We start from the raw sequence: 26,960 nt of genomic DNA on the forward strand, positions 1-26,960 counted from the left end.
GATGCCATTTTCACTGGTCTCTCCTTCTTTAGTACCTCTACTGGCTTTTGGTCTCTAGAATTGGAGTCCTTTAAAGTCTTTTCTTCTCTGTATTCACTTTCTTGGTAATCTACTTCAGTTTTATGGCTTTAAAGCCATCTATATACTAATAACTCTCTAAGTGCTATCTCTAGCCCAAGCTTCTTTCATGGTATCCAGATTTGTACTATATAATTTTCTACTTGACACTTCAAACACAGCATATTCAAAAAAAAGTTCTTGGTCTTCCCCCTCAACATTATACCTGTAAAGACTTCCTCATCTCAATTTATGCTAATTCATTCTTAAAGTTACTCAGGTCAAAATCTCGGAATCCTCCCACTCCCCATAACCACTCTGTCACGAAACCCTTTTGGCTCTACCTATAAAATATAACCAGAATCCAACTACTTCCCACCACCTCCAAAACTATGATACTCTAAGGACCATAGTCTTCTCACCGAGATAACAGTGCTAGCCTTCAAACTTGGGTCTCCTTGCTTTCTACCCTTTCTCCCTATAGCCTATTCTCAACATAAAAGCCAGAGAAAAATACTTTTCAAATATAAAAAATTCAGACACGGCATCTTGTGCTTAAAACCCTCCATTGACTCAAAGTGAAAGCCTGAGCCCTTACGGTGGCCAAGGAACAGCTTTACAGGATCTAACTGGTACTCTTCAGGCTTCCTCTTCTATTCTTCTCCCCAACTCAGTTCTTTTGAGCCACAAGGGCCTCCGTGCTGCTTCTCAGACACACTCTCACTTTTAAGGCCTCTGCATGTGAGTTGATGCCTCAGTGTGGAATGTTCTTCCTCCAGAAGGCAATATAGCTGATGACCTTGCTTCAAGTCTTTACTTAAATACCTTCTCAGTGAGGGCCACTCTGACTACCCTATGCAAAACTGTACCCCGCCCCGCCCACTCCTCACACCTCTGTCCCATTCTTTTTACCACATCATAGCACCTAACATAATATGTAACATACTTATATTTGCCTGTCTCCTCATATTAGGATGTAAGTTCCATGGGGGCAGTGACTTAATTGTTCACTGTTCACAATTATAAATACTCTATGTCCCATAGTAAGACTTCACTAAATATTTGTTCAATGACTAAGATATAAAATAAAGCTTAGGATTTTTTTTTTTTTTTTTTTTTGAGACAGAGTGTCGCTTTGCTGCCCTGGCTAGATGAGTGCCATGGCATCAGCCTAGCTCACAGCAACCTCAAACTCCTGGGCTCAAGCAATCCTACTGCCTCAGCCTCCCGAGTAGCTGAGACTACAGGCATGCGCCACCATGCCCGGCTAATTTTTTCTATATATATTTTAGTTGTCCATATAATTTCTTTCTATTTTTAGTAGAGACGGGGTCTCGCTCTTGCTCAGGCTGGTCTCGAACTCCTGACCTTGAGCGATCCACCCGCCTCGGCCTCCCAGAGTGCTAGGATTACAGGCGTGAGCCATCGCGCCCGGCCAAAGCTTAGGATTTTGTAACCTATATTTTCACTCTACCGAAAAGCATGAATACCCACTGAAATTTTCCTGGTCGGATACAGGATACAACAATCATATTCGAGTAAGCAATAGATGATTTTTAATTTAATAAGCTCAGTAACATATACTACTACCAAGTTGCTAAGCCCCTTCAAATTAATCTCTAGCCTCATAATGTATCTATCATTTGGGTCACAATGTCTTATTTATAGGCCATGTTTCCCATAGCACTGATGCCAGCAACTTTCTCAGTATCACCAATCTAAATTACTCCCATGTTTAAATATCAGGTTCTTTAAGAAGACAAATAGGCCAGACCCAAGGCTATCAATTTATTGAAACCCAACTTCCAAAACTAAAAAAATATAGAATACTTATTAAGCCTACGGATACCCAGGTTTGACCTTGAAAATTTTTCTCTTCCCAGGTCTTAAGGTAGCATTCTGACCTCAAAAGAGGTCATGCTGAATCTTGTCTTTTTTTTTCATTCTTTCTGAAATTATGAAAATGTTCTACATCCGCACTGGCCAACATGATAGCCACTTATCACCTGTCTCCTTGAAATATGGCCATGGTGACTGAAGAACTGAATTTTTTATTGTATTTCATTTTCACCAATCTTAGTATAAATTTAAATGGCCATAATGTGGAGCAAGGCACAGTGGTGCACACCTGTAGTCCCAGCTACTCTGGAGGCCAAGGCAGGAGGATCTCTTGAGCCCAGGAATTCAAGGCCAACGTGGGCAACACAGTAAGACACAATCTCTAAAATTAATAAGTTGCCACATGTGGGTGGTGGCTATATATTGGACAAAATTGTAAACTCCTAAATGGCCATCTAAATCAAGGAAAGTATCTTTATTCTATCATCCAATCCCCGATCTTCCCTCTAGTTTCCTTAAAAGAGAGAGCTCACTATTCTTTATGGGACTTCATAACCCATAATCACCAACTTAAAATACAGTCATCCCTCAGTATTCATGGGGGTTGGTCCCAGGACTTCCCTCTCCCCCAGGATACCAAAATTCACAGATGCTCCAGTTCTTTATATAAAATGGTGTAGTACTTACATATAACTGATGTACATCCTCCTATATACTTTAAATCATCTCTAGATTAATTATAATACCTAATACAATGTAAATGCTATGTAAATAGCTATCATACTGTACTATTTAGGGCATGGCAAGAAAAAAAGTCGGCACATTTTCACAACAGACACAACCATCCATTTTTTTCTCTCAAATATTCTGGATCCACGGTTGGGTGAATTCACAGATGCAGAACCCGTGGATACAGAGAACCAACTATACTTATCCTCGTAGTAATCCTCTGAGAGGCAGGGATTCTAGATTTATGGTACATAGTTCCAAAATGTTGGTTCACTTATGAAAATCTTAGTTATAATTACAGTGTACATAATTAGGATAACTTATGCAAGTTAACAAATAAACACTTAAGTAGAATTGTTCTCAGCACTTTACATGTTTATTTAATCCTAATAACTTTCTGAGGAAGACAATATTATCCCAACTTCACAGATGAGAAATAGTTTAACCTTCAGTTGGTAAGTAGAATGTAAGACATTTTAGTAAAGGTAAAAAAAAAAAACTTTTATTATTGTTTCAAAATCAATTTGTACAAGTCTACATAAATGCTTCAATACTAATTCCTAGTATCTCTACCCTTACAGAAAGTGATTAATAAATGCGTTTTAGGCCCATAAACCTCCTAATCTCTGCACTGAATACTCAGGAGTCTTCTTTCATTCATTCCTTTTTCATCCAGGAAATGACCAACTCTTTAAAAACTATCAACAGAAAACCTACATACTCACCAAAAGGGAACTGATTAAGTAAATCATAAAATAAAATACTACGTAATCACTAAAATGGACTTTGGAAGGTTGGAAATTACCTCTTAGAGGGAAAAAGTTACAGAGTTCTGTTTATATATGTCCTTATATGTATAGAGTATCTCAAAACAATAACCATCTGAAAAGTCAGATGAAAGGAGCTGAGAAGGGAACTGAAATTTTTTTTCACCAAAGTAGAAATTTAGCTTTCAAAAGCAAAAAAATATTAGGTCAGTAAAGTCTTGCCTATTCTGAGATTCTCTATGCAAAATCCCAATCTATGGATGCCATTCATCTTGCTCATTATGTAGAAAACAGTTAACAGATGTCCTGGGACTTGCTGCTTGCTTTCAAGGTTGGCCCTTGGCTGGTGTCTGAGAACCTGGAGAGTTCCCGCCATCTCCAGAACTAGTAATTGTGACTCAATGTGCCTAAACTGCACAAACAAGTGTGATAGGCAAAGGGTACCCCACCTCCTAATAACAACCCTAGGTACTGAGTCTCTAACAAAAGCTTCCCTGCTAGGCAACATTTCACACACATGCTGTCACAATTCCTTACTGGAGGAACTGAGTGTGTCCTAGCATAACGCCACTGGGAGAGGACACTTGGGAGCATGAGCCTGGTTCCCTCTGGGCTTCATTCCATTCAACTTTTCCCTTTGCTGATTTTGCTTTGTATTCTTTGCTGTAAAAAAATCACAGTCCTGAGTACTACTATATACTGGGTCCTATCCAGTCCCCCTAGTGAATTACTGATCCTGGAGGTGGACATGGGGACCCCCAAAACACTCACCCAGCCAGTGGTGGAGATAAAATGTCTTATGAAGGTAATTATGACCCAAATTGTGATTTCCTCTCTAGTACAGCATTTTGCATTTTATCATAAAGACAATCCAATCCTGGAAGCTACTTTGATTAGCCAGGGTGTGTTGTGGGAAATAGGGCATGGGCAGACTGGCAGATGCTCACCAGATCTGTTTCCTCTTCCTAGCTAAAGAACTAGACTACATTTCTCAGCTTCTTTTGCACTGGTATGGCCATGGGACTTAGTTCTAGCCAGTGAAATGTAAGCCAAAAATGGTATGTGACACTTTCAGACCTGGCCCATAAAACCTACTCATGATCCTCTGGTTCTTTCACTATCTGCCAGATGAATGAAGAAGGCTCCCAAGACCTAGAGAAAGGTTGCACTACAAGATGGAAGGAGCCTGGGTTCTTGAATTACTACATGGAAGGCAGCCTAATGAACACCCTCAATGAAAGTTATTTGAGAAATTTCTACTCTGTTAAGCCACTGATAGCTGGAGTCGTTTGTTATCTTGGGGTTGTTATTATGTCTTTTTTGGCCTAGTAACAGACATGACCAGTGAATATTTTTAGAAGTTACTCTTGATTATGTAAAATACAGAGAAAAGAAAGAGCAGGTCACAGGAAAATAATGACTATCAGAGGGAAAGAGAAATAAATGCACTCAAGAAGAAACCGCAAAGACTCTGAATAAGGAAGGAAAGTGAAAGTGAAGGAAAGGAAGAAGTTAAATACATTTCCAGACTAAGCACCTGAGTGCCGGTTACTCCTGACATGAATGAAACAACTGAGGAAGTGGAAGTTGTAAAGACCAAAAAAAAAAAAAAAAAAAAAGAGGAATTTAATGTGGGACATGTCTAGAGTGAGGCATACAGATGAAATCCATCGGGCTGCTGAATTTATACCCTGGAGTACAGAGTATATGGCTGCAAATAGAGGTCTGGGAGTCACCAACATATTTAGAGATAGCTTGGAAAAACTGTAGAATGAGAATAAGAAAGGGCCTGGAGTATTGAGCGCGGTGGCTCACGCCCATAATCCTAGCACTCTGGGAGGCCCAGGCGAGCGGATCCTTTGAGCTCAGGAGTTTGAGACCAGCCTGAGCAAGAGCAAGAGCGAGACCCCGCCTCTACTAAAAATAGAAAGAAATTATCTGGGCAGCTAAAAATATACATGTAAAAATTAGCCGGGCATGGTGGCGCATGCCTGTACTCTCAGCTACTCGGGAGGCTGAGGCAGGAGGATCACTTGAGCCCAGCAGTTTGAGGTTGCTGTGAGCTAGGCTGACGCCATGGCACTCTAGCCTGGGCAGCAGAGCTAGACTCTGACTCAAAAAAATAAATAAATAAATAAATAAATAAAAGGGCCTGGAAAGAGTCCTGAGGAAGCTTAGCATTTGTAAGGATAGGAGGAAAAAATGGATCCACAAACGAAAATGAAGAGTGACAAAGGAGGTAGGAAGAAACTTAAGAGTGCATAATATCAGAAATCAAAGTCTTCTGCATAGTGGTAATAAACAAAACTAAGGAAGGGATAGCATCCCTAAAGAAATCCAAGGACAAATCTTTGGGAAATGTTTATTGTGGTAAGCAACCTAATATTTAAACTGTTATGTAATCCCCTCCCCTTAAGAGCAGGCTGGACCTTCAGCACGGCTTCTACAGCAGAGAAAAGAAAGTCAATTCCAACATTAAATCACAAAAAGACTTGTATTTTTTTAATGGTCATTTTTAATTTACTTTTTTTTTTTTTTTTTTTGAGAAAGAGTCTCACTCTGTTGCCCAGGGTGGAGTGCAGTGGCATCATCACAGCTTACTGCAACCTAAAACTCCTGGGCTCAAGCAATCTTCCTTCCTCAGCCTCCCGAGTAATTGTGACTACAGGCACTTGCCACTATGCCCAACTAATTTTTCCTCTTTTTTGATATAGATGGGGTCTCACTCTTGCTCAAGCTGATCTCAATGGACCCTTGCTCAGGCTGACCTCAAGAGATCCTCCCACCTTGGCCTCCCAGAGTGCTAGGATTACAGGTATGAGCCACCAAGCCCATGACTTGTCTGGTTCACCTCAGAACCTGTGCTCTGGGGAAGGAAGCTGTCATGTTGTGAAAAACACTAGGGAGCGGGTACAAGTGGCAAGGAACTCCCAACCAACAGACACCAAGGATTTGAAACCAGCCAACTGCCATGTGAATGAGCTAGGAAAATCTTGCTCCATAGCCTAGAGGTGACTGCAGCCAGTCAATATCTTAATTGCTGCTTTTTGAGATACAATGAGTCAGAAGCACCTAGCCAAGCAGTGCCTGTCTGTTAAGGAACAAAGGACAAAAATGTTTTAAACAGCTAAATGTGGTCGTAATTTGTTATGCAGCAATCAGTAATTAATATATCCATATACTACTGGAAACCACGGGGAAGAGAGTTTAAAAGGAAAATGAGTTGGCAGTGTATTAATAAATAAGGGACAAAAAAGTAACAATTGTTTTGGGGTTTTTTTTTGTCTTTGAGACAGGGTCTTGCTCTGTCACCCAAGCAGGGTTGCAGTGGTGGATCATAGCTCATTGCAGCCTCGAACTCCTAGGCTCTCAAGCAATCCTTCTACCTCAGCCTCCCAAGTAGCTGGCTACACGCACACATCACTATGTCTGGCTAAATTTTCTTATTTTTTGTAGAGATAGGATCTATGTTGCCCAGGTTGGTCTCGAATTTCTGGCCTCAAGAGATCTTCCCGCCTCAGCCTCCCAAAGTGCTGGAATTACAAACCTGAGCTGCAGAGCCTGTCAAAAATTATTACAATATCACTGGAATCAGGAATTGGTAGATCACTCATCACTGTCAAGAGAAGAAAGCTGGTGATCACTTGGCAGCAGGACAAGTCTCCATAAAGAGGGTAAAAGGATGAGGAGTAAGTCAGTCAGGCCTACCTCAAGCCTGAGCCCCACTAATGCCTCCCAAACCACTTCAGATCATCTACAGGCTGGTCTGCCCCCATCACTTCAGTATGCATAAGGCATTATAAAGTTTAATCACACTATTCACTATTGTTTCATGTGTATTACCAGGGACATACCTCAGCTTTATTTCATATCTCTTCTTCACCATCACTCCCACCCAACCATCTGTGAGGACAGAGAACATTTTCTAGAACCTTTGTAGGTCCAGTAAGGGTGTGTGTGTGTGTGTCTGTGTGTGTTTTACTCTGTTGCCTGGCCTAGAGTGCCATGGAGTCAACCTGGCTCACAGCAACCTCAAATTCCTGGGCTCAGCCACCCTCCTGCCTCAGCCTCCCGGGTAGCTGGTACTACAGATGTGCACCACCATGCCCAGGTCATTTTTAGTAGAGACAGGGTCTCACTCTTGTTCAGGCTGGTCTTGAACTCCTGAACTGGACCTCATGCGATCCTCCAGCCTCGGCCTCCCAGAGTGCTAGGATTACAGGCCTGAGCCACCACACCCAGCCCCAACAGATATATTCAAGTTCTAGATCCCTAAAATAAAGTTTGACTAGGCTTTTTTTTTTTAAGTCAAACAAAATGTAGTCAATGTGTTTGAAATTTCCTCCACCTTCACCACCCATCAGAGATAGTGGTGATAATTTTCCATAATCTCATCTCAGCTTGGGTTGTCTTTAATCATGGTAGCATCGCTATTTTATATAACACAAGTTTATCTGGCAGCATTTGTTTTTCTGACATGATACATCCCAATTTGAGATGTTAAAATGTGGAAAGTTTTAGAATCAGCGAAATATATTCCTTTTCCCTATGTAGTCTTCTTCTTCTATCACATGTGCTATTGTAAAATTAAAATAATTTTCCAGCCTGAGCAAGAGCGAGACCCCGTCTCTACTAAAAATAAAGAAATTATCTGGCCAACTAAAATATATATAGAAAAAATTAGCCGGGCATGGTGGCACATGCCTGTAGTCCCAGCTACCCGGGAGGCTGAGGCAGTAGGATTGCTTAAGCCCAGGAGTCTGAGGTTGCTGTCAGCTAGGCTGACGCCACGGCACTCACTCTAGCCCGGGCAACAAAGCGAGACTCTGTCTCAAAAATAATAATAATAATAATAATAATTTTAAGTGATTTGTGACTTACACCAAGAATAATTTAATCTAAACTAAATAGAATAATCCTGACAAGAAATCTGAACCTCAAGAAGGCATTTACTGGAATAAACTGGAGAGCAATATTGTCTCCAACAGGATTTTAAAATGTGTAGGGGTGGGAGAGCTACTGGCCTTTTTGTAAGAATTAGGGATGTAATTAAACATCTTGCAAAGAAGACAATACAGGTTGAGCATCCCAAATCTGAAAACCCAAAATCTAAAACTTTTTGCCAACATAACACTCAAAGGAAATGTTCACTGGAGCATTTGAATTTTGGATTCTCAACAAGTATAACCCAAATATTCCAAAATTTAAAATCCAAAACACTTCTGGTCTCAAGCAATTCAGATAAGGAATAGTCAATCTACACTACCAAAGAACCGTCCTGCTCAAATGTCACTAGTGCCCTTGTTGAGAAAATGGCTTATGCACCTTCTGCAGGGTGGGCCCTGGAGGTAAACACCTCAAAACTGACTTTCCACAAAGTTAACAGAAAGCCAAGCACTACTTAAATCCACCAGACAAGAAATGATATATGGCTTATGTGAAGTGGCTAGCACAACTTATCAGAGCGTTTACACATAACTGTTATGTGTATTAACTCAGTCAAATACTTGCTGAGTACTTACTATGAGCCAGGTTTTTGGAGTATTTTTTTGGTAAGACACGAGGTCTCAGAGGTCTCACTATGTCGCCTAGGCTAGAATGCAGTGGCTATTCACAAGCTCAATTGTAGCACAATACAGCCTCCAATTCCTGGGCTCATGCAATCCTCCTCCCACCTCAGCCTCCAGAGTAGCTGGGATTACAGGCTCACACTACCACTCCCACTTTGAGCCAGGTATTTCAGATAACATCAGTAAACAGAAATACAGCCCTCTTTTCCCACTGGGGGTGAGAAACAGTAACCATTAGAAATTATGTAGCATGTTAGGAGATGCTAAGTACTAAAGAAAAAGAAAAACAGCAAAGTAAAGGTGAACTAAAGAGGAGAGGGGTTGCAATTTTAAGTAGGGTGGTCAAAGGGCATTTTACTGAGCAAACAGTATTTGAGTACACTTGGAAAGAACGGAGGGATTTAGCTATGCACACATCTGGGAAAAGAATGTTCCCGGTAGAGAGGCTGGTCAGTACAAAGGCTTCCTCAAAGAGTGCCTGCCTGGCATGTATGAAGAAAAGCAAAGAGGCCAGTATAACTGCGGTAAATTTAGTGGAGGAAGAGAGTAAAAACGCAAGTTGAGAGGAGAAGGAAATATGTGAGGAGGTATAGGACAGGGTCAGATCCTGCAGGTGACAAAAGGACTTTCTTTGGCTTTTACTGAAAGAAATGTAGAGCAAAAGGTTGCAAACAGGATGACATGGTATGACTTTTAAAATATAAGAATCAGACTGGGCATGGTGGCCTGTGCCTGTGATCCCAGCTACTAAGAAGGCTGAGATGGGAGGACCTCTTGAGCCCAGAAGTTCCAGCCTGGGCGACACAGCAAGACCCTGTTTCCATAAAAAATTAAAAGAATCATGCTAAGCCAGTCACGATGTCGACCACCTGTATCCCAGCTACTCAGGTAGCTAAGGCAGAAGGATCACTTGAACCCAGGAGTTCAAGGCTGTAGTGCTTGCTATGCTCACCTTTGTGGCCCTGTGAATCAGCACTGCACTCCAGTCTAGGCAAGACAGCAAGACCTCGGCTCTTTAAAAAAAAAAAAAAATCACTAGATGAATTAAGAATAAACTGTGGGCCGGGTGTGGTGGCTCACGCCTGTAATCCTAGCGCTCTGGGAAGCTGAGGCGGGTGGACCATTTGAGCTCAGGAGTTCAAGACCAGTTTGAGCAAGAGCGAGACCCCGTCTCTACTAAAAATAGAAATTATATGGACAACTAAAAATATATAAAGTTAGCCGGGCATGGTGGCGCATGCCTGTAGTCCCAGCTACTCAGGAGGCTGAGGCAGTAGGATCACTTGAGCCCAGGAGTTTGAGGTAGCTGTGAGCTAGGCTGACGCCATGGCACTCTAGCCTGGGCAAGAGTGAGACTCTGTCTCAAAAAAAAAAAAAAAGAATAAACTATGGAGGAGCACAGGTAGAAGCAGGGTATACATCACAGTATATAAGAGAGAATTATTAGTCACTAAAACTCATGAAAGAACTCTACAATGCTCTACACAAATATTGCAAAACTGTTCAGTATACTAAGTTATATATAATGCCAATGTTTTTTGGTTGCCAAAAATAACTAAAAACGCAAAATCAAATACTTCCAAGTAATATATGCATTTACCTTTGTAACGTCCTCAACTCCTTTAACCTTTGGAATAGTGGCCCTTTTCAAAAGACAATTCTCAAAATATCCATGGCATAATAGGTGTACACATGATACACTTACCTCTCCACTACTCAAACTAAAGAACAAAAACACAAATGTAAATAATCCATACTATGGGCATCCAAAAATTTTGTATAATTAGTCTCAGAAATGCCTAGTATAAAAAGTTTTTTTTTTTTTTTGGCCGGGTGCGGTGGCTCACGCCTGTAATCCTAGCACTCTGGGAGGCCGAGGTGGGCGGATCGTTTGAGCTCAGGAGTTCGAGACCAGCCTGAGCAAGAGCGAGACCCCACCTCTACTAAAAATAGAAAGAAATTATATGGACAGCTAAAAATATATATAGAAAAAATTAGCCGGGCATGGTGGCGCATGCCTGTAGTCCCAGCTACTTGGGAGGCTGAGATAGGAGGATCGCTTGAGCTCAGGAGTTTGAGGTTGCTGTGAGCTAGGCTGACGCCACGGCACTCACTCTAGCCTGGGCAACAGAGTGAGACTCTGTCTCAAAAAAAAAAAAGTTTTTTTAGAACCCAGTTGGCAAGGGATAAGGAAATATTCACAGGCATAAAGGCTGATAGGTAGGCTGCAACCTCAAACTCCTGGGCTCAAAGCAATCCTCCTGTCTCAGCCTCACAAGCAGCTGGGACTACAGGAGCCCACACCACCCTAGCTAATTTTTCTATTTTTAGTAGAGATGGGTCTCACTCTTGCTCAGGCTAGTCTAGAGCTCATGAACTAAAGCAATCCTCCTGCCTCAGCCTCCCAGAGGGCTTGGATTACAGGTGTAATCATGCCCAGCATTCAATAACTTTTAACATTTAACAGCCTTATGTGGATATCTTAAAAATTTTACAAGAATTAATCCAATTCATACATCAGCTTAGTTCAAAATATTTAACTGTTAGCAAACAAATTCCTTATTTTTAAAAACTCAGGGCCGGGCGCGGTGGCTCACGCCTGTAATCCTAGCACTCTGGGAGGCCGAGGTGGGCGGATCGTTTGAGCTCAGGAGTTCGAGACCAGCCTGAGCAACAGCGAGACCCCATCTCTACTAAAAATAGAAAGAAATCATATGGACAGCTAAAAATATATATATCAAAAAAATTAGCCGGGCATGGTGGTGCATGCCTGTAGTCCCAACTACTCGGGAGGCTGAGATAGGAGGATCCCTTGAGCTCAGGAGTTTGAGGTTGCTGTGAGCTAGGCTGACGCCACGGCACTCACTCTAGCCTGGGCAACAAAGTGAGACTCTGTCTCAAAAAAAAAAAAAAAAAAGAAAAAAAAAAAAAACTCAGAAAGTGAAGAGAGAGCCAGAAAGCACACTTACTTTAAAGTCAGAAAGGAAACAAGTTCCTGATCTAGAATCAACTGACTATTCGTAAGTGTCTTCCAAGTAGCATTTCAAAATTTAAAAGCTATGAAATACATAATTTAGTTAAGACCATTAAAAGATAACAGAATATATCTTTCTTGAAGCCACTTTATTTTAAAACTACAACTACACCAAGAGAAACCTTACTCAAATATCTGTCAGAATTCAATTTACGGAGCTAAAAAACTTTTAAAAACTTCAATTTTAAAAAAACTTCACCTTTAAGAAGTCTCAGATACAGAGAAACGAGGATGCTATCAATAATAAAACTAAAAAACAACAAAAAAAAGGGAAAAAAAAGTCTCAGAGAACTTCAAGTTTATTATTACACTGAAGTTAAGTAATTACACTAACTATAACAGAAAAGACCATCTTTTTGTCACATTAGGTTTTACATTTTAATAGTGAAGAGATAAGCACCTCAAATCTTGGCAGGCAAGGTATAATCCCAGCACTTTTGGGATTACAGCTGTGAGAAGGACTGCTTCAGACCAGGAGTTTGAAACCAGCCTGGGCAACTCAGCAGGACCCTATCTCTGCAAAAAATTTAAAAATCAGCCAGGCACAGTGGCATGCACCTGTAGTCCCAGCTCCTCAAGAGGCTGAAGCAGGAGGATTCCTTGAGCCCAGGAGTTTGAGGTTACAGAGAGCTATGATCAGACCACTGCACTCCAGTCTGGGTGACAGTGTGACCCTGACTCAAAAAAATAAAAAAGCCTCAAGTCTTCTGTCTTGTCCTTCAAAAAACTGCTGGGAAAAAAAAATCTGTATTTGGGCCAGGGGCAGTGGCTCACAACTGTAATCCTAGCACTCTGGGAGGCCGAGGTGGGAGGATGGCTCGAGGTCAGGAGTTTGAGATTATTCTCACATTTCTGATAAATGATCAAATTCATAGATCATTCTTTTCCTTGCTTTGAACTCCAGTAACGTTACTTACTCATGCAAGTAGTATGGAAAGACAGAATGGCTAGAGAGGAGGAAAACCTTGTCTGACCCTAAACTGAGGAAGTAAATCAGTTCACTTTCCTAGGCTTCAATTTCCCAAAAGGCTATCATTAATTCTCTACAACTAACTTTCAAAGTTTAACCATCTAAAATAAGCAAGAGGCCGGGCGGTGGCTCACACCTGTAATTCTAGCACTCTGGGAGGCCGAGGAAGGAGGATCGTTTGAGCTCAGGAGTCTGAGACCAGCCTGAGCAAGAGCAAGACCTTCCTCTACTAAAAACAGAAAAATTAGCTGGGCGTGGTAGCACGCACCTGTAGTCCCAGCCACTTGGGAGGCTGAGGCAGAAGGATCACTTGAGCCCAGGAGTTTGAGGTTGCTGTGAGCTAAGCTGATGCCACGGCACTCTAGCTCGGGCAACAGAGTGAGACTCTTGTCTCCAAAAATAAATAAATAAATAGATAAAATTTAAAAAAATTAAATGTCAACAGAATTATATGCACATAGCACCAAGAAACAGTCTGTGCCCTCAAAGAACAAAACCCAAAGAACATTCGTTTCTAAGAATGCCAGGTTCTATAAGTCTACTAACAAATGAAGCATTATTCAACTACAATTTAGGGCAGCTGTATACATGCTTGGGGGAAAGAAGACTCCTTATGCACTAGGAACAGAAACTCACAAGGCAATATAAGGTGCAATTAAGTGAAACTAGCCAAGGAGGATGGCAAGAAATCAATTTTTGCTTAAGGAAATTAGGGAAGAGATTTATAGGCAGTACATTTGAGTTTGGACTGGAATGACAGAGAAATAAAGTTTTGGTAGACAGAGATGATGATGTCCCACGTAATAGAGGCAATAATGTATTTGTGGACCACTACTTAGCAGTCTTTTGACTATACAAGACAGTAATGTACCACCACAGGCAGGAAGGGATCAACACTTACAGCTCCAGACGCAAGTATCAGAAGGACTTTTGAACAGAGAACAGGTACTTCCAAAGTAATGATTTAGGAAACATTTTGGCAGAAATGTAAAGAATTAACTATACTCATAGAATCTTTTACAATTAGAATGCATTCACATTTTATTCATGTGATAAACTCATTAGCCAAATGATGGGGAAAAGATAATGGAGATTAGTTAGAAAGTTACTGCAAAAAAGTCAAAGAGTTTAAAAGTAGACAAAAGGATAATTACTATGTTGGCAAAAACTGGGTGCTATAATTTGTTCAAACCCATAGAAAACACAACACCAAGAGCAAACCCTAATGCCAACTATGGATTTTGGGTAATAATGTGTAAATGTAGGTTCATTAATTTTAACACATGTACCACTCTGGTGGGGAACGCTGATAATGGGGGAGGTGAAGCCATGTGTACGGGTAGGAGGTATGTGGGAAATCTCTGTACCTTGTGTTCAATTTTCAGGTGAACCTAAAACTGCTCTAAAAAGTAAAATTTTAAAAAACCTAGAAGCTATAAATCTAAGATGACAAATTCAAATTAATTATGTCAAAGAGAAAATGCTGAGTTCTTAATATGACACTTTAAGAACATTAAGATGGTATCTTTCAAAATACATGCTTTCATCCTACTTTATGTCTCACAGAATTAGCTCAACATTATTGTGGTATTGTGAAATATATACTTAGTCTTCATCCCATTTCCTGGCACACAATTCCTAAAATCCTAGGAATAAGTGTCTTTTTTTTTTTTTTTTGAGACAGAGTCTCACTCTGCTGTCCAGGCTAGAGTGCTATGGTGTCAGCATAGCTCACAGCAACCTCAAACTCAGCCTCCCGAGTAGCTGGGACTACAAGTCTGCACCACCACACAGGGCTAATTTCTTTCTATTTTTAGTAGAGAGGGGGGGTCTCCAACTCCTAACCACAAAATCCTCCCGCCTGGACCTCCCAAAGTGCCAGGATTACCAGTAAGAGCCACCACCCAGCCCAGCCATAACTGTCTTTTTGTATGGTAATAAGTTGACTGATGGCTTGGCAGCTCCAAGACAGCTTCCGGATGGGTGCTGGTCACCTGGAAAGACCAAGGCAGGATTAGAGGGTTGAAACTTTCAGCCCCATCCCCCAACCTCTGGGGAGGGGAAAGGGACTAACGGTTAAGTTGACTACCATGGCTATGTAATAACGACTCCATAAAAACCCATAAAGAACTGAATTCATGCTGGGCCTGATGTTTCACTCCTGTAATCCTAGCACTCTGGGAGGCCAAGGCAGGAGGATCACTTCAGGTCAGGAGTTCAAGGCCAGCCTGAGCAAAAGCAAGACCCTGTCTCCACAAAATATAGAAAAATTAGCCAGGCGATGGTGGCCCCCGCACCTGTAATCCTAGCTACTCAGGAAGCTGATACAGGAGGATCGCTTGAACCCCAAGAGTTTGCGGTTGCAATGAGCTATGATCACGTCATTGTACTCTAGGCCCAGGCGAGAAAGGGAGACTCTGTCTCAAAAAAAAAAAAAAAAAAAAAAAGAACTGGCTTCAGGGAGCTGAGGCATGGCACAGCCTGAGGAGGACACAGAAGCTCCAGGGAAGGCAAGGAAGCTCCATGCCACTTCCCCCATAGCTCACTCTCTGCATAACATACCTCCCCCTATGTACCTCCTTATCTGTATCCTTTGTAGTATCCTTTGTGTTTCTCTTGAGTTCTGTGAGCAGGTCTAGCTAATTAACTGAACTCAAGAATGGGAACCCTGATTTATAGCCTGATGGTCAGAAGCATAAGTAAAACAACCTGGGGCTTGAGACTGGCATGGGGGGCAGCACTGTGCAACTGAGCCCTCAACCTGTGGGATCTGACACTATCTCCAAGTAGATAATGTCAGAATTGAATTGAATTGAATTGGAGGACACCCACCTAGTGTCCACTCCAGAAGTGCTTGCTTGATGTGTAACGGAAAGAAAACCCACATATTTGAGGTCAGAAGCATGTTTAGAGTACAGTGGAAGAAACTGAGTTTATTACTATATTCTCAGAACCCCCCAAAAATTCTGCAGTTTAACATCTCATTCAACATTTCAGGAATGTCCTTCTAACAACTGTAACAAAATTAATACATTTATCCTGAGGTTTATGCTGAGCTTTCCAGAATTAAAAACAGAAATGTATGTCCTAGGCTGGGTGCGGTGGCTCACGCCTGTAATCCTAGCACTTTGGGACACTTTGGGAGGCCGAGGCAGGTGGATCCTTTGGGCTAAGGAGTTGGAGACCAGCCTGAGCAAGAGCGAGACCCCGTGTCTACTAAAAATAGAAAGAAATTAACTGGACAACTAAAAACATATATAGAAAAAATTAGCTGGGCATGGTGGCACATGCCCGTAGTCCCAGCTACTCAGGAGGCTGAGGCAGGAGGATCGTTTGAGCCCAGGACTTTAAGCTTGCTGTGAGCTAGGCTGATGCCACGGCACTCTAGCCCGGGCCAACAGAGTGAGACTCTGTCTCCAAAAAAAAAAAAACAAATGTACCTCCTAAATCTACACTCTGTATTCCCAAAGGCTGCATTCCCTTCAAATCTCCACACAGGCTTCAGGCTTCAGATTAGGTCTACACCTCTAAGTAGTACCTTCTCAACGCTTTTTAAGGAACAATGTTTCATTTGCTTTGCTACACTCTTGCAAATTTGAGTGAAAAGTACATTAAAAAAGCATTGTATACACAGGGTGCAAAAGGTTTTGAGCCCGTATTAGCTTTGAAACATGCTTCTCAAAAACTGTGGGCAAACAGAAAAGGAATTCCTTCATACATAAAATTTTAAAATAAAACTCGATGAGATGCCATTCTGAAATTCCCCAGCACAAAGTTTAGTTTGGTCTGAGGGTTGTTTAATAAGTGCTTCAGCTAACATTGTTGCATGACCTGAAAGTTAGTCTTGTTCTTTTATAAAAGAATATATTAAGTTTATAAAATACAGCATTTCAAAATACCAGACTACTATTTTTATTAACTCAATAAGCATAACAAACATTTTATAAAAAATTAAGGTCTTAAAATATGAGAGCATTCAGAGTGAGGTGGCTCACACCTATAATCCTAACACTTCCAAGGCCAAGGCGAGAGGATCATTTGAGGCCAGGAGTTCGAGACCAGCCTAAGTGAGACCCCATCCCTACAAAAACAGAAAAATTAGCCAGTTGTGGTGTGCACCTATAGTCCCAGCTACTGGGGAGGCTGAGGCAGGAGGACTGCTTGAGCCCAGGGGTGTGAGGTTTCAGAGCTATGATGATGCAACTGCACTTTAGCCTGGGAGACAGAGCTGGACACCGTCTCAAAAAAAAAAAAAAATTTATTAGGAACAAATTCTTCTATGGTATCGAGATTTGTTTGTTACATCATAGAGTGAGGTAATCAAGTTCATAAATTTAAGTTGGTTAAAAAGAAAGCTTCTCACAACTAGCTCAGAATACAAAAATATACCTTAGAAAAAGTAACATGCAAGGATAATTTGAGATTAGGCTATAAAACATGTTTTGAAGGAGATAGCAGACACTTCCTTTTCTGTTTTTTTTTCTTCTTTTCTTTCTTTTTTTTTTTTGAGACAGAGTCCCACTCTGTTGTCCGGGCTAGAGTGCCATGGCGTCAGCCTAGCTCAGAGCAACCTCAAACTCCCGGGCTCAAGCAATCCTACTGCCTCAGCCTCCCCAGTAGCTGGGACTACAGGCATGCACCACCAGGTCTGGCTGATTTCTTTCTATTTTTTTTGAGACAGAGTCTCACTCTGTTGCCCAGGCTAGAGTGAGTGCCGTGGCGTCAGCCTAGCTCACAGCAACCTCAAACTCCTGAGCTCAAGCGATCCTCCTGTCTCAGCCTCCCAAGTAGCTGGGACTACAGGCATGCACCACCATGCCCGGCTAAGTTTTTCTATATATATTTTTAGCTATCCATATAATTTCTTTCTATTTTTTAGTAGAGATGGGGTCTCGCTCTTGCTCAGGCTGGTCTCGAACTCCTGAGCTCAAACGATCCGCCCACCTCGGCCTCCCAGAGTGCTAGGATTACAGGCGTGAGCCACCTCGCCCGGCCTCTTTCTATTTTTAGTAGAGACGGGGTCTCGCTCTTGCTCAGGCTGGTCTTGAACTCCTGACCTCGAGTGATCCTCCCGACTCGGCCTCCTTTTCTGTTTTGACATCGTTCCTTTTTTTTAAATGTCTTAACTCCAAATAAGGATGTTACAGTACTTGGCTTGACAAGATCTACATTAAAGAGACCAGGATTTAAACCCCCAGTAGAAAATTCAGAGACTGGAGAAAAAGAAAACTAAGCCAGGGATCCATTCAAGTGAGTTAGGAACTAAGAAGAGCGTATTTCCATTCTGTTCCACCCTAATGCCACAAAACCCTGCCTTAAAACTTCAAAGATCACAATCTTAGGTAAGAAAAGGAAATACTTTCTGTTATAAATGGTTAAGTCTTTGTGCCTCAATTCTAGACTTAAGTTTCCACTAATAGACTTGGGACCCACACTTGTTGAAAAGGGACCAACTCTCCAAACAAGTTTTATCATCATGCCATCATTTCAGTCACAACACAGCCAGCCGCCCAAAACTTTATGTATCATCAACCCATTTGCTCCTTAGACAAGGTAACAATTTGCAGTGTCCCAAAACATAACTATTTAAACTGTTACCATATATCTTATTAATAGCTAAAATACTGTGCTGCCAATCTTTCAAAGGGTAAGAATGCCAACCTGAACAATAGATCAATAAGTATTGAACCCAAGTACCTCTACAAAAACAAATTTGTTCTTAATCTGTTTAACCTACCTCCTAATATTTTACTTGCCCTCCCCCATTTTTCCCTCCATGTATCCCCTACTCTATTCCTATCAAAGGGCTGTCAGCAGGAAAATGTTCAGAATTTTTTCGAAAAAAGTGTATTTACTCGATTATTGACTTAAAAAAAAAAAACACCCAAGTGGTCACAGACGATCGAATTGTAAAGAAACAGGCAAAGAGATTAAGTATTGTTACTCAGTTTTCAGGAAAAAAAGTAAGACTTTAATTTATTAGAGTCCTAAGAAATGTGACATTTGTTTGGGTGACTTCGGGGGAAAAGCGTACGTGTCATGAAGTTTATTTTACATACAACACATTCAAACGCACAGTTATCAAGTATTTTCTTTTTTAACCTACAAAGCTCACTCCTCATGGGGACAGTATGTGTGAGCATGGTTGGGTGAATTCTGCAGAGAGTGTGGTACAGAAAAAGCACATTATTTGTGTGTTTGGCCTTAAGTAACCTCTACAAGACCCGCAGCAGCAACTCCCACCAGCCTTAAGCCCCGCAAGCGCTCAGCTCTCTAGCGGGGACACTTCCCCTGGGTGAGCAAAAGCGCCACTACTGCAGACACCGGACAGGGTGGGTGGGGGCCGACTTCGGAGAAAGTGTGAGCGCCCGGGCGCGCGAGTGGAACAAAACCTGTGGCAAGTAGCAATAAGGAAGTGTTCGCTCCCGCCCGCCTTTCCCACTGGCGGACACCCGAAACAAGGAGGAGGTTTGACAACGTGCTGGAGGAGGAGAGCGGGGAGAGAGCGGCAGCTCCGGGTACACGGAAAAGAATTAGGAACCTGCAACAACTCCAAACAGAGTTCCCTGGCCCGAGGAGCTAGGCCTCGGGAGCCGATGGCCAGTGCACCCATCCGGGAGCACGGAGAGAAAGGAACAGTTGAAGAGCTCGTGGGGTCTCAGAAAGGTGCCAAGCAAGACTCAGCGGCCCGAACTGCCGCCACCGCCGCCCTCGGAGCCTCCAGGCCCCGGTCGGGGGCCACCCAGGGTCTTGCCCCGCGCTCTGCCCTCCACTTCCTGGAGGCTTCGCGCCGCCCTCTTCTTTTCAAAGCGCGAAGCCCCCGCAAACGTGGGGAGACAGTCGGCCCTCTCCCGCCTCGCCCAACTTCCCCGTCCCGGCTGCCCCTCACTCCCCGCAGCTCCGAGAAACGATTCCAGTGGCCCCAAGTCCACCCTCGGTCCTCCTCCCACCGGCACTCGTGTTCTCAAGCTGACACGCCAGCGTAACCCGGCCCCTGACCGCAGCCCACCTCACCTTAGGCGGCTCCGGCGGCGTTGGACACAGGAAACTCCTGGGTCCCCGACTCCGGCTCTCGACCCCCTCTTCGGTTAACTCCGCTTGTTTCTCTACAAAATGGCGCCGGAGGTCGCGCGCTCACGTCGCGGCCTTTCCCCTCCCCGTTCCCATTTCATCATTCGCTGCCCGCCCGAGGAGGGATGGCTCCAGCACCAGCCAATGACCGCAGCCCTCTCGTGGCTCCCGCCCAATCACCGACAGGTGCCCGCGGATTTAAACCAATCACACACTATCACTTGCAGAAGTCGAGGAAGAAACCAGGCTTCTGCTAGCAACTACCAATCCAGACTCCTACTTCGCGGGCTTTGGCCAATTGCCGCTCACCAGCCCCTAGGGACTGAAGTCCGAGACCTCGCGCCTGCGCTCGAGGAGAGGGCCAATGGGGAGAAACTGATAACTTCGATTGGAGCTTCGTGGACTTCTCACTTGCCCTCGAGGTCTTCGACCAACGGGGACCTGGCGTTGCCTCTGAGAAACAATAAATTATGGAGAGGGTCCGTGCCTCCTCGCCACCCTGCGCGGGAACTACTTTGAGTTACAGTGAAGCAGCTTTCCTCCACTTTCCTTCCTCTTTCGAAATGTCACGGTCCAGTAGACTGCGGGGATTCCCAATCGAAACATTCCCCTCCCCTTGTGTCCCTTTGGCGGGGAACACCGGCCAGAAAGCAAGCCAGCCAGGCTGTGACTAGAATCGGGGCGCTTTGCATCCTGGGATATGTAGTCGCGCCCCCGCCCCATTCCGGTCGCAGAACTTATACGTTTCCTTCCGTCACTGGCTGAGTCTTTGGAGGAGGGTGCATCCCCCAGAACGTAGTCTCGCAGGCTCCCACCTGGTCCTAGCTTCCTTCGTTTTAGTCAAGGGAACTTTCTCTTCTAGTTGTGCCTAGGAAAGAAGGGAAGCCTTACAGAGAGGTCTGAAACTCCAGTTCTCTTCCTGGCCTCATGTAAGGGAGAATACACATGCCCTTTACTCTGGAGGGAAAAAGCATAGAGACGTCTTTTGCTATGATTTGTTTGTTCTGTGTAGTATTAATAGTTTGTAAGATTTTATGGTCACCTGTTCCCAAAGGAGCCTGGGTAGCTCTTCTACCTTTTGAAAAAAACCTATCCGCCTCCTCACCCACGTCCTCAGGCTAGGCTCAGTAGCTTGTTGCCTGGCCATCAGTCTCATACCACCTTTTGTGCCTAAAATACTTTTTTAAAAAATTGTGCTAAAAACATGAAATTTACCATCTTATCCATTTTAAGTGGACAGTAGTCTTAATTATATGCCATATTGTTGTTTAACAGATCTTTAGAACTTTTTCATCTTGCAAAACTGAACCTATACCCATAGTTGTTTAACACCTCTCATTTCCCTCTCCCCTAAACCCCAGACAACCACCATTCTTCTTTCCGTTTCTAAGAGTTTGACTTCTTTCTTTTCTTTCTTTCTTTAGAGACATGGTCTCGCTGTGTTGCCCAGGCTGGTCTCAAACAATCCTCTGAGCTCAGCTTTCCAAAGTGCTGGCATTTTAAGCATGAGGCACCGTGCCCACCTGAGTTTGACTACTGTAGGTATCTCCTATCAGAGGAATTATGCAGCATCTGTCTTTTTGTGACTGGCTTATTTCACTTAGCCTAATGGCCTAAAAATACTTTTTCACACCTGCCTTTCCTTGGTTAGAGGCCAAGTCTTTCAGCGAACATTTACTGAGTGCCTTGTGTTTCCAAGCAACTATGTCCGAGCCAGGGACCCCACATACAGACACGGTTCACTTCCGTCTCATTCATAGCTTTATTCCCAGCATCTAGCACAGTGCCTGGCACGTGGTAGGCATGTGAGCAATTAAATGTTGAAAAAGGAGGAAACGGGCTGGGCACAGTGCCTCACGCCTGTAATCCTAGCACTCTGGGAGGCTGAGGCGGGAGGATCGCTTGAGGTCAGGAGTTCTAGACCAGCCTGAGCAAGAGCAAGACCCTGTCTCTACTAACAATAGAAAAAAAATTAGCCGGGCGTGGTAGCACGTGCCTGTAGTCCCAGCTACTTGGGAGGCTGAGGCAGGAGAATCGCTTAAGGCCGGGAGTTTGAGGTTGCTGTGAGCTAGGCTGATGCCGGACACTCTAGCCTGGGCAACAGAGGGAGACTCTGTCTCAAAAAAAAAAAAAGAAAGAAAGAAAGAAAGAAGGAAAAAAAAGTAGTAAACGGAGAGATTGACTTACAACATTGTAATCATAGTGATAAAAGGCCCCATAAACAGATCAAAGATGAGGAATAAGGCCCTTCCCTGCACTGTTTGTTTTTTTTTTTTTTTTTTTTTTTTTTGAGACAGAGTCTCGCTTTGTTGCCCGGGCTAGAGTGCTGTGGCGTCAGTCTAGCTCACAGCAACCTCAAACTCCTGGGCTTAAGTGATCCTACTGCCTCAGCCTCCCGGGAGCTGGGACTACAGGCATGCGCCACCATGCCTGGCTAATTTTTTCTATGTATATTTTAGTTGTCCATATAATTTCTTTCTATTTTTAGTAGAGACGGGGTCTCGCTCTTGCTCAGGCTGGTCTCGAACTCCTGACCTTGAGCGATCCATCCGCCTCGGCCTCCCAGAGTGCTAGGATTACAGGCGTGAGCCACCGCGCCCGGCCTCCCTGCACTGTTGCTAGTAAAAATTGCTAAAACCTCTATGGATAGAAGCATTTTAGCTGAGTTTTTCAAAACTGAAAATGCGCAAACCCGCTGACCCAGTAATTCCTTATCTAAGAATTTATTCCACAGATGAACACTGCAAATGTGTACCAAGATGAGTGTATATGGATATTCAATGAAGCATTGTTTCTGGGGACCCAAAAGATTGGAATTAATAGGGAACGGTTCAATAAATGTATGGTATTGCTATATAAGGAATAGTATGAAATTTTTTAAAAGAATGAGGTAAATGTATATATACTGATAAGAAATGGTTCCAAGGTTTATTGTTAAATAAAAAAGTTAAATGCACCAGACTTCACCACTGCACAATATATCCATGTAACAAATCTGCATTGTACCCCCTAAATCTATCAAAATAAAAAAAATTTAAATTAAAAAATGTTAAAAGTTCTTAAAAAGCTAGGTACAGAATAGGAAAAAAAAGATAGTATAATCAGTATGTTGCCATTTGTGTGAAAGAAAGTAACTATATTTACATATAACTGAATGCACTAAAAAATTTGGAAAGATACCCCCTTCCCCCAGTTGACACCAATGTTTATCCCTGGGGAGATGAGTGGGAATGAGGAAGGGTAATGGAAACTTTTGCTTTTCACTGTTTGAACTTTTTACAAAGTGGATGTATTCCTGTTTTATTTGCATAATTTAAAATATTTTTTTTTTAAAAAGAAACAGAAAGCAATACCCATAGAAGTCAACTGTCTAAGGGCAACTCTGTAATTCTATAACTAGTTCAGGTCTCAAGCATAGATCTCTTAAAATAAAGATAAGGTGAAATAAAGATAAGTTGCTTTTCCCCACTTCAGCCTGTCTTTGCTACTTTAAACTGAGGCTGCTCCAGGAAATCCTTGTATCCACAGCCAGCACCTGCCCTGGATCTACACCAACACCACTCTTTGAATTTGAGGTGTCCGGAGGACTCAGCCAAGTACTACAATATTTGTGCAATAGCCTGGAGATCAAAGTCCTCCTACTGTGTGTCAGAATTCTGGGTGGCTTCTATCCTAATAAAAAGCTGAGGCTGGGCACACACCTATAATCCCAGCACTTTGGGAGACCAAGGCAGGAGAATCACTTGAGCCCAGGAGTTCGAGGTTATAGTTAGCTATGATCGCGTCCCTGCACTACTCCAGCCTGGGCAACAGACACTGTCTTGTAAAAAAAAAAAAAAGAAAGAAAGAAAAAGGAAAACTGAGAGACTCACAGAATATTTACAAACTGGAAGGGGCATTGGAGATCACCTGGTACACCTTTTCATTTTACTGCAAGACATAATTGGAAATCACACTGAGACAAACTATTTTACTAGAGACCTTCACAAAGGATTCACTGAATCACCTGATAAGTCAGCAATTATGTGGGTTGGGGTTCAAATGTACTATATTTAGAAACAAGATATTTCAGCCAGCTGTTAATTACTCACCTGGCCTCTTTCCTCAGCCTTCTTCCAGTCCTTCACTCCCCTATTAATTGTGCATCTCAGGCTCTGAAAGAATTTAACAAAATTCTTTGTTTCTCAAAATAGCCCAGAGACGGAAATGTAAATGCTGGGAAACAAAAGCCTTATTGAATTGGGTTAAGGAAGAGGGAGAAAAAATACCTAGAAGACAAAGAACTTTGAGGCTTTAAGATCTATGCAAACTATGTTATAAAATGTTTGGAGGTGCTTGGAAGAAAGGTGAGCAAAAGTACAAGGCCTTATTATTCCATATTCCTGGTCTTCAGTCCCATTTTTCAGGTGAGTCAGTAACTTCCATTTACAGTAGTTTGACTACATTAGGATTCTCTGTAGGAGCTGGGCACAGTGGCATACTTTTATAGTCCTCACTACTTGGGAGGCTGAGGCAGGAAAATCACTTAAGCCCAGGAGTGAGAGGCCGTAGTGTGCCATGATCATGCCTGTATATAGCTACTGTACTCCATCCTGAGTAGGTCCATAGTGAGACCCCATTTCTAAAACTTAATTAATTAACTAATTAATTAAAGGATTCTCTGTCCTATCCAAAGCCACTCATGGGCAGCCTGACTCTAAATCGTGATCTCCTTCCAGCCCATTACCACTGCCTAGCTCTAAGCCCTCTGACTCCTTGGCCCCCCAGACTTTGGTAGGACTTTGGTGGCTGTAGCCTAGAGGATGTTCAGGGAGGCACACTGCAAAAAGCCCGCTGAGAAATTCGGAAACCTAAGTCCTAACTAGGCTATGCCACGAAATTTCTGTGTAATCTTAAGTCACTCCCCTTCCCCGGACCTTGTTTCCCCTCTTTATTATTATATTGGACAAATATTATGCTTCCAAACTGTGGGCTGTGGACTCCTAGGAAGCCAAGGACTCACTACAAGGTCCTGGAATTCATATATGCATGTGGTTTTGTTTTTGGTTTTCTTTTTTTAATCAACTGGTGTTTTCTAAAAGTACAACTTTACATATTTTATCTCATCCAAACTTCAGGACCTAGTGTGGTAGGGTCTGAGTTATTTACCCTGTTTTATAGATCATAAAACTGAGGCTTAGAGAGGTTGAGTCACTTGCCCAAAGTTACATACCTAGTCAATGGCAGAGCAAGGGTTACACGTTCTCACCCACCACACTCGAAGTGTGGTTTGGAAACCCTGCTGTTGAGGTGACTTCCAAGGTCTCTCTTTAAGTGGGCAGTTTTGTTCTAAGACTACGTAGGAAGCTTTGATTTTTTTTTTTTTTTATTTTATGGTTATTTCTCCTAATGCCTCTTTTTGTGAGAGAACAAGGAGGGAGCTAGGGAGGAAATCGGAAAGGCTACATAGCATCTCCTTTGACTCATGGTTAGTTTAGGGTTATCTGAAAATGGAAGCTTGCAAACAAGTTGGGACAGGTCTGAGAAACCTTCCTGGGCTCTAGACAGATAAGCAGACCTTGGGAGTATTGATGGACTTCAGAGTTAGACAGGTTCTGTGACTCTGCTCCAATTTCCTGTGCTATTTCTGATTACAGACCGGCTCTTTGAAGTGATTGCAGAAGCCTGGAGCAGCTACTCATCCTTCGCTCCTCTGGGCCCCTGCCTGGGCAGACAGTTCTCATTTAGTCTTACAGACTTTTCCCCAGGCACTATCTCAGCCCCCTGCTTACACTTAACATCTTTTACCCAGCACCCTTCTCTACTATCATTTTAAGGAGCTTAGAGAGGTAAACTTACAACGTATTCTGAACTAGAGGTGGGGAGGGGAGCAATAAGTTGAAAATTGTCTTCCAAACTCCTCTTTCCTGTTCTGCACTTCCCTCTCTGGGTTATAAATCCATCAGACATTTAATCTCTTCCAAATATAGTCTAGAGTCTTAGAAGTCTGAGAAAAAGAGGCCTCTGACTTCAAGACGTTTACATTCCTCTTTGTTTTGTTTTGTTTTTTGGAGACAGTGTCTCACTCTGTCACCAGGGCTAGAGTACAGTGTGGTGCCACCACAGCACATCACTCCTTGGGAGAAGCAAAAGACAGAACAAGTGGCCAAATGTAGTGGCTCACGCCTGTAATCCCAGCACTTTGGGAGGCCAAGGTGGGAGGATTGCTTGAGGCCAGGAGTTCAAGACCAGAGTGGACAACAAAGCAAGTCACTAGTCTTGACAAAAAATTTTTAAAAATTAGCCAGGCATGGTGGTGTGCAACCATAATCCCAGCTACTGGGGAAGGGAGGCAGGAAGATCACTTGAGCCCAGGAGTTTGAGGTTACAGTGAGCTATGATTGGGCCACTGCACTTTAGCCTAGGTGACAGAGCAAGACCTTGTCCAAAAAAAAAAAAAAAGCAGAACAAGTCATAATTAGTAATTTACATTAGGTATTTAAGTCTAAAATGTCCCATTTCCTTAAGTACTAAGTTTGACAGTTGATATTATCTCTGACATTTCACTTTGATATTTCTTTTTTTTTTTTTTTTGAGACAGAGTCTCACTTTGTTGCCCAGGCTAGAGTGAGTGCCGTGGCGTCAGCCTAGCTCACAGCAACCTCAAACTCCTGAGCTCAAGCGATCCTCCTGTCTCAGCCTCCCGAGTAGCTGGGACTACAGGCATGCGCCACCATGCCCGGCTAATTTTTTCTATATATATTTTTAGCTGTCCATACAATTTCTTTCTATTTTTTTAGTAGAGATGGGGTCTCGCTCTTGCTCAGGCTGGTCTCGAACTCCTGAGCTCAAACGATCCGCCCACCTCGGCCTCCCAGAGTGCTAGGATTACAGGCGTGAGCCACCGCGCCCGGCCACTTTGATATTTCTTGTTTTATTTTTAT

At 42.9% G+C, this 26,960-nt stretch overlaps 1 protein-coding gene across 7 annotated transcripts in view; it reads right to left on the reverse strand.

Moving 5' to 3' along the window:
• CNOT1 (CCR4-NOT transcription complex subunit 1) overlaps positions 1–20,589 on the reverse strand; it is an 89,014-nt gene extending 68,425 nt beyond the window's left edge. For 3 of the 7 annotated variants that reach the window (XM_069456482.1, XM_069456483.1, XM_069456480.1), the window contains exon 1: positions 19,981–20,589. The gene's annotated coding sequence lies outside the window, so the exon portion shown is untranslated. Of the gene's footprint in view, positions 1–9,914; positions 9,976–19,980 lie in introns of all 7 variants that reach the window. The other 4 variants (XM_069456486.1, XM_069456487.1, XM_069456485.1 and 1 more) reach the window with 2 other exon arrangements.
• Positions 20,590–26,960: the final 6,371 nt, after the last annotated feature.

The sequence above is a fragment of the Eulemur rufifrons genome, chromosome 23, assembly GCF_041146395.1.
Source record: "Eulemur rufifrons isolate Redbay chromosome 23, OSU_ERuf_1, whole genome shotgun sequence".
NCBI lineage: Eukaryota > Metazoa > Chordata > Mammalia > Primates > Lemuridae > Eulemur > Eulemur rufifrons.